This window comes from Salmo salar, chromosome ssa28, assembly GCF_905237065.1.
Source record: "Salmo salar chromosome ssa28, Ssal_v3.1, whole genome shotgun sequence".
Classification (NCBI taxonomy): domain Eukaryota; kingdom Metazoa; phylum Chordata; class Actinopteri; order Salmoniformes; family Salmonidae; genus Salmo; species Salmo salar.
The window spans coordinates 20,497,263-20,514,628 of record NC_059469.1 but is presented as its reverse complement, the minus strand read 5'-3'; the positions used below and the strand labels follow the sequence as shown (position 1 = coordinate 20,514,628).

At 43.0% G+C, this 17,366-nt stretch overlaps 1 long non-coding RNA gene across 4 annotated transcripts; it reads right to left on the bottom strand.

Moving 5' to 3' along the window:
• Nucleotides 1–5,856: 5,856 nt before the first annotated feature.
• LOC106589677 (pro-resilin) lies at nt 5,857–16,993 on the bottom strand. 4 transcript variants are annotated; one of them, XR_006762573.1, is made up of 6 exons: nt 16,510–16,972; nt 13,795–13,984; nt 13,580–13,695; nt 13,432–13,477; nt 12,863–13,003; nt 5,857–7,496 (listed from the first exon to the last, which is right to left on the bottom strand). It is a non-coding gene; the product is annotated as a pro-resilin (long non-coding RNA). The 4 variants fall into 4 exon arrangements; XR_001324876.2 differs by lacking the exon at nt 12,863–13,003 and having other exon boundaries at nt 16,510–16,964; XR_006762572.1 differs by lacking the exons at nt 5,857–7,496; nt 16,510–16,972 and adding an exon at nt 16,456–16,507 and having other exon boundaries at nt 8,995–13,003.
• Between the last annotated feature and the right edge of the window lie 373 nt (nt 16,994–17,366).

Here is a 17,366-nt window from a genome sequence, read left to right as displayed (position 1 = left end):
TCATTAAAATCCATACTGAATCACAAAGTATTTTACCAAACAAAGTGCTGCCTTGTCATTGCAGAAAACTGAAAAGGAAGTTGTACCCTGTCATTAGATGGTTTCTCTCTGTCGCCTTGATAGAATATGATAACTTGTTGCAAGTCAACACATTATCAAAACAACATGAAATGTCTCTGATTTGGAAAGAATAGCAAACACGATCAATACAGTAAGTCTTCAAGGGTTTGGCTATGCAGCTACAGTATTACTTTGATCTCTCCTTGACAGTTCTCAGCTACAATAAACCATTTTCTTTCTCAATTGTTATAATCAAATTTACTTTTCATTTCATGACTAATCAAAGTTTTTCTTTAGGTGGGTACATTTGCAGATGGAATTTCACAAATTAAAAGTGTTAAACCCTTCCATCAAGGCGTCAGTAAGGCAATATATGATCAATGGACGTAAATACCTTATGTGCAAAGACAAACAAAGTTCCATTAAAGTCGTTGCCTCCTATGTTTGACTGATGTTGGGGGTGCCAGATAAAAGTAAGGTAGCCTGATTCTTCTGGTGTGAACAAAAGCCAGTCTCTGCGGGCCACAGCCGTGCTCCCCACAGACTCCAGTTACCTGGGAGCCTGCAGCCTGGAGTCTGAGTAATGCTCCCCACACAAAGAGCATGACAGCAGAAGTGTGGAGAGAGTGATGAGGCGCCCCACTGGCCCTGCCTCTGCGCCTCTTCTCTGGTTCTCTTTCAGCCCTGTCCGTGCCCTAGTGCCAGAGGAGAGTAAACACTGTGTGTTCACACCAATAGACTCTTTTCTCGTGCCGCCATTGGGGCCTGCCAGCAATGTGGCCTGAGGAGCTAGTGAAAGCCAAGATCTACTACAAACAACATCATTTGTGATTCAAATTGAAAGGGAGTTGTTTGATAGACATGTCAAATTAATCTTCCCCTCAAAACTTCCCACTTAAGTTAAACAAATTCATTACAATAATCAAAATTACATTTGGTGTAATACTAAAAAAGAAATATAAAAAGAACGCCATCCGACAAAACAGACTGTTAAAACAAATCCTAAATATGCATATTGCTGATATTGATGTAGTAATGCATGATGAATTGGAGATTGATTTGTAACCAGGAATCAATAATAATATATTGAAGCTAAAACGACTCAATGCTTAAAGCCTGATGCAAAATCGCTACTAAACGACTGGACCCTCTCTCATATCTTATCACCCACCCCATGCCATAAACACCCTCCTCCCTCCACCCCCTCCTCCCACAGCCACAAGTGTCCCACAGGGCAGAAGCGCCAATCTCTCTCCAGGGTGAGGCAGCCCTCCCTCTACTCAGGGCCCCATTGTCACGGAACCCACATCCCCTGGCCTTGGGAACTGACTCGCAACAGTTTGCAAGTCTATGTGCTTGGCTCAGAGCCTGCAGATACCTTTGTCTACACAAGGCAGGGGAGCTGATAGCGAAGTTGGAACGTGTCATCATAGGGCACCCCAAGTCTACAGAGCAGCCACATGGCTCCTGTGCCTCCCAGCCACCATATCCAACAAGGACATTCAAAGCACTGGCCATTCGTTAAACAGAAACTGGGACCCGGTCCCCATGCTCTTCCTGGTCTCATTGCTGTGGCAACAAACAGTAGAGTATGAATTTGTAAAGGCTAGACGCAGCCCTGAAGTACCGTTTCTAAAGGGTTGTTCTTAAGCCCTCCTTAAGCTCTCGCTGAACAAGCCTAAGAGGCTTTTGGTTGGTTGGGGGGTATTGTCCCATTGCATCAATGCAATAATATCTACAGTGCCTTCAGAAAGTATTCATACCCCTTGACATATTCCACATTTTGTTGTATTACAGCCTGAATTCAAAATGTATTAAATATATGTTTACCCATCTACACACAATAACCCATAATGATAACGTGTAAACATGTTTGTAGAAATGTTTGCAAATGTATTGAAATATCTAATTTACATAAGTATTCACACCCCTGAGGAAATCCATCCTGACTGGTTGCATCACTGCCTGTTATGGCAACTGCTCGGCCTCCGACCGCAAGGCACTACAGAGGGTAGTGTGTACGGCCCAGTACATCACTGAGGCAAAGCTTCCTACCATCCAGGCCCTAAAAATTGTCAAAGACTCCAGCCACCCTAGTCATAGACTGTTCTCTCTGTTACCGCAAGGCAAGCGGTACCGGAGCGCCAAGTCTAGGTCCAAGAGACTTCTAAACAGCTTCTACCCCCAAGCCATAAGACTCCTGAACCTCTAATCAAATGGCTACCCAGACTTTTTGCATTGCCCCCCACCCCCTTTTACACCTCTGGTACTCTCTGTTGTTCTCTATGCATAGGCACTTTAATAACTCTACCTACATGTACATATTACCTCAATTACCTCGACTAACCGGTGCCCCCGCACATTGACTCTCTACAGGTACCCCCCTGTATATAGTCTCGCTATTGTTATTTTACTGCTGCTCTTTAATTACTTGTTACTTTATTTCTTATTCTTTTTTTTCCTTTTTTTTACTGCATTGTTGTTAGGGGCTCGTAAGTAAGCATTCACTGTAAGGTCTACACCTGTTATATTCGGAGCATGTGACAAATAAAAATGGATTTGATTTGACTATACTGAGTGGGCCTCAGTAAAGTGTTATATTGGATTTTCCCCAATTATAACACTTTATGTACACTTTGTTTGCCTTGTTGCAAACAGGATGCATGTTTTGGAATAGTTTTATTCTGTATAGACTTCCTTCTTTTCAGTGTCAATTATGTTAGTATTGTGGAGTAACTACAATGTTGTTGATCCATCCTCAGTGTTCTCCTATCACAGCCATTAAACTCTGTAACTGTGTTAAAGTCACCATTGTCCTCATGGTGAAATCCCTAAACAATTTATTTTCTCTCGGCAAGTGAGTTAGGAAGGACGCCTGTATCTTTGTAGTGAGTGGGTGTATCGCTACACCATCCAAAGTGTAATTAATAACTTCACCATACTCAAAGGGATATTTAATGTCTGCTTTTTTTTTTTGCCTTTTACCCATCTACCAATAGGTGCCCTTCTTTCCGAGGAATTGGAAAACCTCCCTGGTCTCTGTGGTTGAATTTACATATGTTTGAAATGTACTGCTCAACTGAGGGATCTTACAGATAATTGTATGTGTGGGGTACAGAGATTAGTAGTCATAAATAAAATCATGTTAAACACTATTATTGCACACACCATGCAACTTATTATGTGACTTGTTAAGCAAATTTTTACTCCTGAACTTATTTAGGCTTGCCATAACAAAGGGGTTTGTATTTGTATGCATTATGGATCCCCATTAGCTGTTGCCAAGGCAGCAGCTACTCTTCCTGGGGTCCAGCAAAATTAAGGCAGTTATACAATTTTAAAAACATTACAATACATGTATTACAGAATTCACAACAAACTAAGTGTGTATCCTCAGGCCCATACTCCACTACCACATATCTACAATACAAAATCCATGTGTACGTGTGTGTATAGTGTGTATGTTATCATGCGTATGTGTGCATGTGTCTGTGCCTATGTTTGTGTTGCTTCACAGTCCCCGCTGTTCCATAAGGTGTATTTTATCTGTTTTTAAAAATCTGATTCTACTGCTTGCATCAGTTACCTGATGTGGAATAGAGTTCCATGTAGTCATGGCTCTATGAATACTTATTGACTCTAGACATATCACCAAATTACGTCCTTTCAGCTTTTAATTTTTAATGAATTTATTCTATATATATATATATATATATATATATATATATATATATATATATATATGTTATATATAAAAACAAATTAATTAAAAATAAAAAGCTGAAATGTGTGTGTGTGTATATATATATATATATTTAATGAATTTTAAATTCAGGCTGTAATACAACAAAATGTGGAAAAAGTATACTTTCTGAAGTCACTGTAGATACACAACATACAATTGCTTCAGAGCAGGTGAAGATGTGACATCTTGACATGAACAATGTATTATTTGAATATCAATTGACAAAACAGTTGGGGCAGGATTGCAGGATCAAGGAAAATGTTTAATTTTGGATTAGTAATTGAATACTTGAAAAGAGGTGTGTACTGCAAGTAAATGGGGAAATGCCATTATCAACAATTATTGATATATAGTGGCAATGACATAAGATATTTGGTCCTATTTGCCACTAAAATACTGATATTGTTCACATATAATTTGATGATATGTCAATAACATAATGGAAATACATATGAAAAGAAACTTAAGGTCACCATACAGCTAGACCTTTAAAAGAGGGTTGTCTCAAGAATACCTTCCCAGAGAGTGAGGCAACAGTCAGGGCAGGAGACGTAGTCAAGCAGTTAAAGAGTGACATGGGATGAATTGTTTCTGCCTCTGCCTATTTCCCAGCCCCCGGTTGCCACAGTAAATGTCACAGTGACCATGGGATCAGTTCAAAGCCCAGCAGGGAAGGTCAATGTAATGTTATGTGTGACATGATATTCAACAATTCCCGTCCTTAGCAACAACACAAGAATGCTGCTGAGCCAAGCGCTCAACAAAAATCTAGGAAATTGCATTAATATCAACAATATTTCCATGTCTTTGTGGAGGAATGGACGGAGAGGTGTCAGGATCAAAGGACTGTTGGAGACATTGATGGGTTGAATATGCTGCATGAAAGGGAAGGGTAGCCTAAATAATTGTAGATATTACTGAGAAGACTTTATGTAGCTCCAGGTGTAAAAGTTAATACACTATTTTCTGCCCCAAAAATGTTAATCCAATTCAACCAAGTGTTGTTTGTGCAACTAATCCTAATATTAAGTGTGACATGAAATTCAAACTTGGGAAAAAACTGTTTCCCTATTTGAATGGTAACTCTCCAGGCAAATAACCTAACTTACAGAGGACCACAAGGAGAAATATCAAGTGGTCAATAAACCCAGTTCAGTCGACCAAAAAAATGGAAGAGACTAGAGGGGAATGCACAGGAGTACTGGGTCGTGTGCTCTCCCTGGTGGAACAGAATGCCTGTTCCTGAATCTACTAACTAGGACAAGTGTCTGCCAACACATTGGCCTCGTAGTTCAGATAAGTCTACACTGCCACCAAGTGGTTCTTTTTTGCAACCCCTTACTGTCTTTAAAACAATGATGGAGCACAATCCCATTGAAAGTTGAGGAAGATTATCTTTTTTATTTTATTTGACCGTTATTTAAGCAGAGTCAGATTGAGACCAAGGTCTCTTTTGCAAGGGAGATTCGCATGTGCCATTATTCATACAAAACAATCAGGTTGTGTTCCCTGTCGCAAAGCAATAAAGCTAGGGCTCCTGAGTGGTGCAGCGGTCTGTATAACTACAGACCCTGGTTCAATCACAGGCTCTACCACAACCATCTGTGATCGGGAATCCCAAAGGGCGGCGCACAATTGGCCCAGTGTCGTTAGGGGATGGTTTGGCCGAGGTAAGCCGTCATTGTAAATAAGAGTCTTAACTGACTTGCTTAGTTAAATAAAAAAGCTAATGGAAGGGGAAAACATGCATGTCCTGCCCACATCCAGTGTAGAAAACTAAAAGATGTTCTGCATCATCATTATACACAAGCATGTAGTTCACATATTGAGTTTCTATGGCGATTGACTAAAGATAAGTCATTTTTGGTTTATTAATTGCATTACTATCAATGGGCCCTGATTTCTACTTCTTAGTTTAGGGGTTTGTTCAAAATTGGTAAATATTGTCATCAACCATGTTTATTGTTCATATTACTTTCATATGTGCTTGCACTGTGCACCCAGCAGGCACATGTTTTTGACTGCGAACAAAACAACTCACCGAACAAAGATGGTGGCAATTTGCAAAGCATTTAATTATGAAGTGTCATGCAGAAAGAGACAGGAGCAGGTTGCATGCATGTCTCCCATGAGGGGAGCAGGACTTTTGGCACCAGTGGATAGCAGGGGCCATTTATGGCAGTGAGCCAATGTTGGACAACTCAGTCCTCCCATCTGTACCCTTCAAGTCTGTTGATGTTTAGAGAAAGCACGACATAACATGTACTTTCTTTTCAAGAAATGGCACTCTCTGTGCAGAGCCGTGTTGTAGTGGAAACACTCGTCGCATGTAAGACTCCCCGCTGGTGACCAGGGTTCAATCCCCATGTCCACTGTTTCTCCAACCTGCCGGTCTCCCCTTCTGATTTCCTTACTGTCTAAACAAAGTGAAAATATCTAAAACATATTTAAAAAAGTAATGGCACAATTTGAGACATGCTATTACATAAATCTAACCCACTCCTAAAAGTGAAGAGCGATAATAATTGCAGGATTCAATCTGCAATGACTGAATCCTGACCTTATTATATTGAAATGACCACAAGGAGAAACATTCTGTTTGGTCAACAGTGATTATGAAGATTGTTTATCACAGACATAGGTAGTGGTACATTGGCAATGTTAGCATAGAAAAAAAAAAAAGAATCTGCATTAGTACAGTATATAAAAATTACAAATATACAGGAAGTCTCTGGTAGCTTGACTTCAGACAGGAGATATGAAAAAGGGAGGATTCCGTTACTGTCTATTTGTTTGAACATTATAGGCCTTCACATTGGATTCTCCCAGCAGCACTGAGCTATGGATGATTCCTCGCCTGGTCTCTTCATAGTAAGGTGCACCCATGTCCCTCCCCAGTATGATGTCATGTGTCTGGCCAGACCAACACAAGGGGTAAGACACAGTCAGCCTCTGCAGATGCTGTACTGTGAAAGAGTCCAAAAGGGCTGGCTTGCTTGCTACAGAGTTGCACTTGATCAGTGTGAGATGCTACACCTCCGAGTTGTTCAGCAGGAGGGACACGTTGAGTGGGGACGTGTACCAGATGGTCAGGCATCTTATTTTCACCAAGCTGGAGCTGTCTGCCTGGTGCAGCAAAGAGAATGAGTGGTCCTTACAGGTACACTCTCTGGGGCTGATGATGCCACAGGCCACCAGCTCATGGACACCTGCACAGTATAACAGGCTGTGGTCAGTCACGTGGGCTAGTTTGAACTCTGGCCTGAGGAGGCCGGAAACTTCCATCCATCTCAAGCAGTACAACAGAGCCTGACCAAGGTGCCTGAGGGCCAACATCGCCAACAAGGCCCTCACACAGCACAGCAAGCGTGATTAGGACACATCTGTGTGTGGGAGAGAGAAACAGACCACACAGTCCACTTAGACAGAGAAGCACATCTCAATGAAGTCAGGCCAAGATGGTGCCTCTGATCCCTTTATGAAATGGATCCTGTTCCCCAGCCAGAGAATGAGGAAATCTTCGGACCAAACTAAGCAGCTTTTGGATGATGAAGAGAGAACGTCTAATCACAGTCTTTTTTATGTTTGTAGCTCTGTCCAGGCTGAGCTGTTCCATGAGCTGTTTAAGGCTGTCCTGACCAGCTGGAATGGAGGATATTGACTCAGGAGCCTTGTTAGCACAGGGTTACATCTGTAAACAACAGAATGAACAGTAAATACAAACAGTTCATCCTGGACCTCACTCAAAGATGACTCCCACAATTCATCTAGCAAGTCAGAGGTCTCACAGGATTTTAATCTATATACTTGGAGCATTCCTGTGTCTTTCCACATTGGTTTGTCATTTTCAGGCCAAGTTGTGTGATTAAGTGACATATTGGCAGACAATAGCCTCATACTTGCTGTAATTGCCTGATTGTTTGGAGGTCTTATGCCAAACCACAGGAGGGCCTTGGATGGAAAAACAGATAAGTTAGCAGTGTTTTTAGAGACAAGCTATTGTTTAGAATATATTTCTAGTATATTCCAGGGATTCTGAGAACATCTATTAAAGATGTGAGATGTGTGCCAGTAACTAGTTTGAGTGTTTGTTGGTTGTGATCACTGATCAGGAACGCAGGACACATCCAGCTGTGGTCTATTAACTCCCTCCCTGAGAGATGAGTGTGTCCCTTTGTTTCAACTCGGGAGGGTCATTGGATACTATGTGCAGTTCCTTATGGAATCACATTCAGGTGCCCGCGTGGACACACATATACACACTTGGTGTTTAATGTGCAGAACAAAAGTGTAATTATGGACAGGATTGCACAAAGGCTGTTATTTATAAACTCAGCAAAAAAAGAAACGTCCCTTCTTCAGGACCCTGTCTTTCAAAGATAATTCGTAAAAATCCAAATAAACTTCACAGATCTTCATTGTAAAAGGGTTTAAAGACTGTTTCCCATGCTTGTTCAATGAAACAATTAATGAACATGCACCTGTGGAACGGTTGTTAAGACACTAACAGCTTACAGGCGGTAGGCAATTAATGTCACAGTTATGAAAACTTAAGACACTAAAGGGGCCTTTCTACTGACTCTGAAAAACAAAAGAAAGATGCCCAGGGTTCCTACTCATCTGCCTGAACATGCCTTAGGCATGCTGCAAGGAGGCATGAGGACTGCAGATGTGGCCATGGCAATAAATTGCAATGTCCATTCTGTGAGACGCCTAAGTGCTACAGGGAGACAGGATGGACAGCTGATCGTCCTCACAGTGGCAGACCACGTGTAACAGCACCTGCACAGGATCGGTACATCCAAACATCACACCTGCGGGACAGGTACAGGATGGCAACAACAACTGCCAGAGCTACACCAGGAACGCACAACCCCTCCATCAGTGCTCAGACTGTCCACAATAGGCTGAGAGAGGCTGGACTGAGGGCTTGTAGGCCTGTTGTAAGGCAGGTCCTCACCAGACATCACCGGCAACAACATTGCCTATGGGCACAAACCCACCGTCGCTGGACCAGACAGGACTGGCAAAAAGTGCTCTTCACTGATGAGTCGCGGTTTTGTCTCACCAGGGGTGATGGTCAGATTTGCGTTTATCGTTGAAGGAATGGGCGTTACACCGAGGCCTGTACTCTGGAGCGGGATTGAGTTGGAGGGTCCGTCATGGTTTGTCACAGCATCATCGGACTGAGCTTGTTGTCATTGCAGGCAATCTCAACTCTGTGCGTTACAGGGAAGACATCCTCCTCCCTCATGTGGTACCCTTCCTGCAGGCTCATCCTGACATGACCCTCCAGCATGACAATGCCACCAGCCATACTGCTCGTTCTGTGCGTGATTTCCTGCAAGACAGGAATGTCAGTGTTCTGCCATGGCCAGTGAAGAGCCTGGATCTCAATTCCATTGAGCACATCTAGGACCGGTTGGATCTGAGGGTGAGGGCCATTCCCCCCCCAGAAATGTCTGTAAACTTGCAGGTGCCTTGGTGGAAGAGTGGGGTAACATCACACAGCAAGAACTGGCAAATCTGGTGCAGTCCATGAGGAGGAGATGCACTGCAGTACTTAATGCAGCTGGTGGCCACACCAGATACTGACTGTTACTTTTGATTTTGACCCCCACATTGTTCAGGGACACATTATTACATTTCTGTTAGTCACATGTCTGTCGAACTTGTTCAGTTTATGTCTCAGTTGTTCTATCTTATGTTCATACAAATATTTCCACGTTAAGTTTGCTGAAAATAAACACAGTTGACAGTGAGAGGATGTTTCTTTTTTTGTTGAGTTTATGTATTGGCTTGATAAAAAGGATGATACAATTCATAGTTTGTTCAAGTTAGCCTTTGTTCAAAATGAGCAGATACATATTTTTGCAGCAAAGAATGAGCTGAGTAAGGAGGTCAAATGTAGTTACTTATCAGCCAATCAATTTTTTAAGAGTGTGTTTTTGATGAAGACTCCCTCATGATTGGTTCAGTTACTAAAACAAATCAAGAGGGTCTTCCCATCTATCACAGGTCTCCCCATAGAGCCAGAGCTTTGTTTTGGTCTCCCCATAGAGCCAGAGCTTTGTTTTGGTCTCCCCATAGAGCCAGAGCTGTGGTTTGGTCTCCCCATAGAGCCAGAGCTTTGTTTTGGTCTCCCCATACAGCCAGAGCTTTGTTTTGGTCTACCCATAGAGCCAGAGCTTTGTTTTGGTCTCCCCATAGAGCCAGAGCTTTGTTTTGGTCTCCCCATAGAGCCAGAGCTTTGTTTTGGTCTCCCCATAGAGCCAGAGCTTTGTTTTGGTCTCCCCATAGAGCCAGAGCTTTGTTTTGGTCTCCCCATAGAGCCAGAGCTTTGTTTTGGTCTCCCCATAGAGCCAGAGCTTTGTTTTAGTCTCCCCATAGAGCCAGAGCTTTGTTTTGGTCTCCCCATAGAGCCAGAGCTGTGGTTTGGTCTCCCCATAGAACCAGAGCATTGTTTTGGTCTCCCCATAGAACCAGAGCATTGTTTTGGTCTCCCCATAGAGCCAGAGCTTTGTTTTGGTCTCCCCATAGAGCCAGAGCTGTGGTTTGGTCTCCCCATAGAGCCAGAGCTTTGTTTTGGTCTCCCCATACAGCCAGAGCTTTGTTTTGGTCTACCCATAGAGCCAGAGCTTTGTTTTGGTCTCCCCATAGAGCCAGAGCTTTGTTTTGGTCTCCCCATAGAGCCAGAGCTTTGTTTTGGTCTCCCCATAGAGCCAGAGCTTTGTTTTGGTCTCCCCATAGAACCAGAGCTTTGTTTTAGTCTCCCCATAGAGCCAGAGCTTTGTTTTGGTCTCCCCATAGAGCCAGAGCTTTGTTTTAGTCTCCCCATAGAGCCAGAGCTTTGTTTTGGTCTCCCCATAGAGCCAGAGCATTGTTTTGGTCTCCCCATAGAGCCAGAGCTGTGGTTTGGTCTCCCCATAGAACCAGAGCATTGTTTTGGTCTCCCCATAGAGCCAGAGCTGTGGTTTGGTCTCCCCATAGAACCAGAGCTTTGTTTTGGTCTCCCCATAGAACCAGAGCTTTGTTTTGGTCTCCCCATAGAACCAGAGCTTTGTTTTGGTCTCCCCATAGAACCAGAGCTTTGTTTTGGTCTCCCCATAGAACCAGAGCTTTGTTTTGGTCTCCCCATAGAACCAGAGCTTTGTTTTGGTCTCCCCATAGAGCCAGAGCTTTGTTTTGGTCTCCCCATAGAGCCAGAGCTTTGTTTTAGTCTCCCCATAGAGCCAGAGCTGTGGTTTGGTCTCCCCATAGAACCAGAGCTTTGTTTTGGTCTCCCCATAGAACCAGAGCATTGTTTTGGTCTCCCTATAGAACCAGAGCTTTGTTTTGGTCTCCCTATAGAGCCAGAGCTTTGTTTTGGTCTCCCCATAGAGCCAGAGCTTTGTTTTAGTCTCCCCATAGAGCCAGAGCTTTGTTTTGGTCTCCCCATAGAGCCAGAGCTGTGGTTTGGTCTCCCCATAGAGCCAGAGCTGTGGTTTGGTCTCCCCATAGAACCAGAGCTTTGTTTTGGTCTCCCCATAGAGCCAGAGCTTTGTTTTGGTCTCCCCATAGAGCCAGAGCTTTGTTTTGGTCTCACCATAGAGCCAGAGCTTTGTTTTGGTTATTTTACAAATACAAAAGATACACGTATTGTGTGCCATTCTAACACAGATTCCCACAGAGGTGTTTTGCATTGCACATTTAACTGAACTAGGACACTTCCTGAGCTAATGTAGATTCAGTGCCTTTGACCGCTAAGCCACTCAGGAGCCCAGTTAAGTTTGAGCATCTTAGCAATACAATGTGTAATGTACAGCTGTCAACATCCTACAAGGAAAGAGCCACTTAAATCAATGATATAATCATTAACCAGATTATCCCCGATACCAGATTTAGATCAGTGATAACTCCGTCGTAGAATGTTGTCATTGAAGAGAACGAATCAAAAAAAATCTGTTGACATTCAGAATTGACTTTGTTTAGACATCCAGTCTGTATAGTAGTTGCATGCCCAGAGACAAATCTTCAAAGGCACAGTATTTATTTGGAGTGCATGTTGCATTCGCACAGTCTTGATTTATAGGTCCCTTGTCCTCGTGAAAAGGACAGTTTATTAAATATTCTAGTTGTAATGTCACCAATCAAAACAAACTTGATTTATATAAACACATTTCTTACAACAAATGCCTTAAGGTGTTCAAAGTCATATTGGTTGGGATGTGGCACTCAACATCCTTCCTCTTGGCAAGTCTCTATAGGTGACCAGGGGATTCTCTACCACATGGGAATGCCTTCATGGAGCTCATCAGTTTAGCCATGTAGCTATTTTAGCAGCTATTTTGGCAGTTCACAATATCGGACATACTGATGTGGAATGCAGGTGGGGGAAGCCAGCCATTCCCAACCAGGTGCAGTCAGTAGAGGATCTGTACCCGGCTGAAGACTATAACCCTCTGTCCCGAGAGCCCACAGAGGAGGATCTTCAGTACCTAACCATCTCAGGGGCAGGTTCAGTTGCTAGCATGTCTCCCTGAACCTAAGCAAGAACAACCTCTACCCTCCCTGTCTGTACCGGACATTGTTAAAAAAATAAATGCCCCTGGGTCATGTAGGCATCCTGGCTGGCATGGAGCTCTCGTTGGAGCAGCATGAGGCTATACGTCAGGCAATGGTTGGACAGCGCACCAACCCCAAATGGCACACAATGAGAGAGTGGTTGACGACCAGCAATTATGGAGCACTGGTTAGGGCCAAGCGCGTTACTCCGTCGCTGCTAAAAAAGGTCCTCAGATCAGTCTTTGGATGGGGTGTTGTCTGTAAAGTGGGGCACAGATAATGAAGAGGAGGGCATCAAGGCATTCAAAATTGCTACAGGGATGGATTTGCAGAAGTCAGGGCTTTGGGTCACGGGGTCTGGGACCCTGGGTGCCTCATCAGATGGTCAGGTGGTCACCACAGCAGTGGTGGAGGTCATGTGCCCCTATGGATCTTACCATTGAAGAGGCAGTGAAGCCAAAGGCTTTCTATATCAAGGGAGGGTTTTACGGTCTCCATGAAGACCATCCTTACTGGCACCAGGTCCAAGGTCAGCCCCACATCACTGGAAGGGACACCTGCTTCTTCATTGTGAGGACCACCAAAGCCTCCATCACCCTCCCCATCCAGCGTGTCGACCTCTGACAGACTCATATTGTTCCTCCTGTCAGTACCCTTTTTCAGGGAAGCCAATGGTCGAAAAACATTCAGTATAGTTCCTACACACACTAGGCTCCCAGAATAGGTTATATTACATACAAGCTTTGCTCAAAGCAGCCAACTAATGTATTTAATTTTATTATGGGCACAGTGGGAATTTTTATCTTAGACGTTCAAATTATTTATTATCCCCAGTCTGTACCTGACATTGTTGAAAAACAAGTGAACAATGAATAAAGATCATAAACAATAAGCTCATAGAATAGGTTATTTTACATTAAAGTTTTGCTCAAAGCAGCCTACTAAAGTAATGTAGTTAACGTAAATTAGGCTGGTCTGAATGCGTCGCCACAGTTTCATTCAGTAGTACAACACAATTCACATTGCATTTTATCATGGACACAGTGGAAATGTATAGCTGTGATGTTTAAATGACGTCTTACCCCCAGAGTGAGAGAGAGGGTACATCACTTCCAGCAGATCTCCTTGCTTTTTAAAACATGAGGAAAAGGGACATAACATAAACATTTTGATGCATCTACAAATTCAATGTTTTACACAATATTGTATCATATTTGATGAGTTACTGACCTGTCTGTCCACAGGCTTGATGTGCTGTAGAGTCTACAACTGGATGCTCGCGCTCGGATCTCACTTGCACAGGATGTCCATGCACCGGATGGCGTGAGGGATGCACTCCTGTTGGACTGGAAAATAAAATCGTTGGTCAGTGGTAGGTCTTTTTCAATGCTGCATCACCATCTATCTGTATAGAAAACGCATTGTTTATCATAATACAACCCCACCTTATACAATGTGACAAGTGGTTCCTCAACACCCAATCCTCATGCCTCATGGTTTGTTCTTGTTTCTCAATCAACAGTCTGGATCGTCCTCTTCTGCCATGGTAGATGAGCTACCTTTTCTGGTAAATACAGGGCCATTTATCTTTCCCAATGGAAAATGGCAGCTACAGACCTGAGTGTCGTCACTCATCTGAAAGACAAAAAAATAAGTTATTTTACTAGCTAGTTAAGTTGATTACTAAAATGGTAACATCTATATTAATACCATAATCCACAGACTTGACTACAGTAACGGTAAAATAGACTGGCCTTTTGTCCATCTGCACATCTAAAATCCTTCTATGTGGATGGGACACTTCTGCTGGGATGTAGAAATTACCTGGAATGCTCAACTAGATGAACAGGACAGTCTAGGATACTATTTGCCCTGAAGAGGTGAAGTATTGCAATGAGCCATGACTGTACTTCTGATTCTAATTCTCAAGAGAAATGTTAGAACCCTCAGCCTTGAGGTCACTGAGGAGAAACAGTGATAGGGGGATCGTCTGAAAGGGACTGACATGCAGGGATGGAACACTGGCCAGCAGATCACATTATGTACTCGGACAGGGAACATTCAGGCCCTAAATCTGTGATGTTTGTGAAGGCAAAATTTTACTGCTGTCAGGCTAGTTAAGCACATTTTCTACTAGCCATTTCAATGCTGTGTCAGGCTAGTTCTACTAGCCCAGTCTGAAAAGTACTAGCCTCATAATGACAAAGCAAAAACAGGTTTTTAGAAATGTATGCAAATGTATAACAAAAATACAAAACTGAAATGTCTCATTTACATAACTATTCAGAACCTTTACTCAGTACTTTGTTGAAACACCTTTGGCAGCGATTACAGTCTTGAGTCTTCTTGGGTATGACGCTACAAGCTTGGCACACCTGTATTTGGGGAGTTTCTCCCATTCTTCTCTGCAGACCCTCTCTAGCTCTGTCAGGTTGGATGGGGAGCGTCGCTGTACAGCTATTTTCAGGTCTCTCCAGAGAAGTTCAATTGGGTTCAAGTCCAGGCTCTGGCTGGGCCACTCAAGGACATTCAGAGACTTGTCCTGAAGCCACTCCTGTGTTGTCTTGACTGTGTGCTTAGGGTCATTGTCCAGTTGGAAGGTAAACCTTTGCCCCAGTATGAGGTCCTGAGCGCTCTGGAGCAGGTTTTCATCAAGGAGCTCTCTGTACTTTGTTCCGTACATCTTTCCGTCGAACCTGACTAGCCTCCAAGTCCCTGCCGCTGATGCTGCTACCACCACGCGTCACCGTAGGGATGGTGGCAGGTTTCTTCCAGACGTGACGCATGGCACTCAAGCCAAAGATTTCAATCTTGATTTCATCAGACCAGAGAATCTTGTTTCTCCTGGTCTGAGAGTCCTTTAGGTACCTTTTGGCAAACTCAAAGCAGGCTGTCGTGCCTTTTACTGAGTGGTTTCCGTCTGGCCACTATACCATAAAGGCCTGATTGGTGGAGTGCTGCAGAGATCGTTGTCCTTCTGGACATTAGGTTCTTTTTCACCTCCCTCGATTGCTCAGTTTGGTCGGGCAGACAGCTCTAGGAAGAGTCTTGGTGGTTCCAAACTTCTTCCATTTAAGAATGATGGAGGCCACTGTGTTCTTGGGGACCTTCAAAGCTGCAGAATTGTTTTTGTACTCTTCTCCAGATCTGTGCTTCTACACAATCCTGTCTCGGGGCTCTACTGACAATCGCGTCGACCTCATGGCAGGATTTTTGCTCTGACATGCACTGTCAACTCTGGGACCTTATAAAGACTTTCCAAATCATGTTCAATGAATTGAATTTACCACAGGTGGACGCCAATCATCTCAAGGATTATCAATGGAAACAGGGTGCACCTGAGCTCAATTATAGAGTCTCATAGCAAAGGGTTGGAATACTTATGTAAACAAGGTATTTCCGTTTCTTAAATAATTGTTATAATTTCTAAAAACCTGTTTTTGCTTTGTCATTGTGTGGTTGTGTGTAGGTTGATGGGTAAAAACATGTATTTAATGTTGCCAACCAAAGTGCGTAACTACTGTAGGTGCTTATGAAAATGAGCTAGGTAACCAACGACTGTAGTTAAGTGTACAACGCAAGTTACCTTCCTTTCAAGTAAAAAGAAAACCAGCATAGGCTAGTATAATGACTTGTGCCCTTTTATTGTTGACGAGTACTTTGAGTTAGTTAACGTTAGCACGTGTTTTGTGTAGTCCCACTTTTTCACGAGGTGACATGGAAGCTAATGTTAGCCCACCAGGGCAGGGATATAGCTAACTATTGTTTGGTGGGCGCATCTAGTTACCCACAGATTTGACAAACAAAATAGTTTGTTAAATGCTAGCAAACAGGTCTTCACTTATAACACAGCTCCAGCAACGCCTCTCGCTTACAGAGGTCGGAAAACGATAAAATGCAGATGTGCATATCGGAGTAGTGGTACAGAACCATCCTTGCTTCTGATCGACAGAGAGACGTAAGGTTAGCTACAAAGGCCAGGGTAACTAAACAAATTATATTCATTGTAAAATGCTAGGGTATCTAGCAAGGTGATTTGAAAAGTGCTAAACAAAAACACACTATCAATTATTTACACGAGAAACTAAAAAGGCTATAATATCTACTTGCTAGGTTACTTGGCAATGAGTTTGCATGGAGAAATGTGGAGGTTTTCCTACCCTGCTTAAGTGATGACGTCAAAGGTTGCGACAGGATGTGTAGTTCTGTATGATAGCCACATTAGCGGCTGATTAGCGTTTCATTAGATGCAAAATGTCATGCAAGGGTAATCCTACACGAAACATAGACCTTACATAAAGTAGTTCTAAAATCTCCTACGGAAAATGTATCTTGGAAAAACAATTGGAATAATTTCCGGGTTTTACCGCTAGTTTTATAGGTATTATGACTCGAACTGTGGTACTCAATTCGACGAGGGTTGTTGACGTCAACTGCATGCGTTCAATGGAGAGACTCATATCATGATATGCATAGGCATCCTCGAGACAATTCCGATAGTGTTTTTTCTCAAAGTTGCCGGGATGTCACGCGTCCTACTTATATCAGTACACTCGTAACAACTTAAGCATTACGAACATTTCATTATATCAAATAAACCTCACGTAGCAAATAAGCCATTCATGTTTGTTGTTGACCAAATTCGACACTCATTGACCTCCATACAACGAAAAAACGTCACCTGCTGGAGGGAGACATATTTTCCTCTCAGTCTACACCCATTGCATTTGCTAGGTACGCTTGATTTAGCTTGCCCAGTGAGCTGGTAGATAGGTCCACGCAAGGCACGGGGCAGGCAAGCTACACATTGAGCAAACGGTGCAAATCCGCTGTCAGACCGAACAAACCTAAGTACCATAAATATATCAACTTTACAAATGCCGCGTTCAAAAAACAACTGGGTACTCGGAAATCTCCGAATTCTGTGCGTTCAAAACAACTGGGAACTAGGGAAAAAACGAGCTTCGATTGGGAAAAAATATATAGTTTTGAACGGTCATCCAACTTGGAATTCCAA